The 1,527-nt window shown below is 56.0% G+C and overlaps 1 protein-coding gene across 1 annotated transcript in view; it reads right to left on the bottom strand.

The window, feature by feature from the left end:
* Positions 1-1,527, bottom strand: part of LOC119586829 — a gene marked incomplete in the record, with an annotated part of 25,585 nt that overhangs the window by 11,247 nt on the left and 12,811 nt on the right.

Here is a 1,527-nt window from a genome sequence, read left to right on the forward strand (position 1 = left end):
CTAACCTTGGCATAAAACGGAAAACAGAAACCAGCGTCAATCGATATAGACAACAATGGAATACAAGCGCAAAATTATTCGGAAACATTCACACACACCTTGCAACACTGAGCATTTCGTCAACCCACCGCTTGTCAACCACCCGCCCACCTGATCGTCTGAAACCCACGCACCCACCCGACAGCCCACTGGATCGTCTGAAACCCACCCACCCACCCACCCGACAGCCCACTGGATCGTCTGAAACCCACCCACCCACCCACCTGATCGTATGAAACCCACCCACCCACCCAATCGCCCCGCCCACCATCCCATCTACGATTCCACCTTCCCTACTTCACTCCACCCACCTTCCCTGTCACGCACGATCCACCTCCCTTGCCATGCATGATCCACCGCCACCACTTCCACCCACCCACTTTTCACCTTTCACCACCTCCACCCACCCCCATCTCCCTCCCACCTCCACCCAACCCCCCTCTCCCTCCCACCCCCACCCACTCCCTCTTCCTCCCACCTCCACCCAACCACCCTCTCCCTCCCCCCCCCACCCAACCTCCCTCCCCCCTCCCACCTCCACCCAACCTCCCTCTCCCTCCCACCTCCCCCCCTCACCTCCCCCCCTCTCCCTCCCACCTCCACCCATCCCCCCCCCCTCTCCCTCCTGCCGGGGGCTCTTGACGGCATCCTTATCCTTGCAAAGTCCCTCTCTCACGGATCAATATAGGCAACGTGTTCATGGCTGCCCAGGTTCAGGTTCAAGAAACATTTGCCGGGACGAAGGAGAGAGAGACAGATGGGAGGTTCTTGAAGGAATGAGGGAATATGGAGAGGGAGTGAAGGGAAGGAGGAGGGAATATGGATAGGGAGTGAAGGGAAGGAAGAGGGAATATGGATAGGGAGTGAAGGGAAGGAGGAGGGAATATGGAGAGGGAGTGAAGGGAAGGAGGAGGGAACATGGATAGGGAGTGAAGGGAAGGAGGAGGGAATATGGATAGGGAGTGAAGGGAAGGAGGAGGGAATATGGATAGGGAGTGAAGGGAAGGAGGAGGGAATATGGAGAGGGAGTGAGGGGAAGGAGGAGGGAATATGGTGGGAGGAAGGGAAGGAAGGAGGGAATATGGAGAGGGAGTGAAGGGAAGGAGGAGGGAACATGGATAGGGAGTGAAGGGAAGGAGGGGGGAAGGAATGAGGGAAATGTGGATAGAGAATGAAGGAAAGGAAGGGGAGGGAGGTGAGAGAAAGAAGGAGAGGGGAAAAGAGGAAGGAATTAGGGGAATATGGATAAGAAGTGAAGGGAAGGAGGGGGAAGGAGGCTAGAAAAAAAGGGAGAGAGGAAAAGGAAGGAATGAGGGGGAAGGAGGCGAGAGAGAGGAAGAGGAGAGAACGCAGGAAGGAGGGAGATGGAAAGGAGAAAGAGCGAGAGGGGAAAAGGAAGAAGGGAGAGAAGGTTAGAAAGAGAGAGAGAGGGAGAGGGAGACGAGAAAGAGCGAAAGGAGAAAGAGGAGGAAAAGGGAGGCAAGAAAC

This window comes from Penaeus monodon, chromosome 22, assembly GCF_015228065.2.
Source record: "Penaeus monodon isolate SGIC_2016 chromosome 22, NSTDA_Pmon_1, whole genome shotgun sequence".
NCBI lineage: Eukaryota > Metazoa > Arthropoda > Malacostraca > Decapoda > Penaeidae > Penaeus > Penaeus monodon.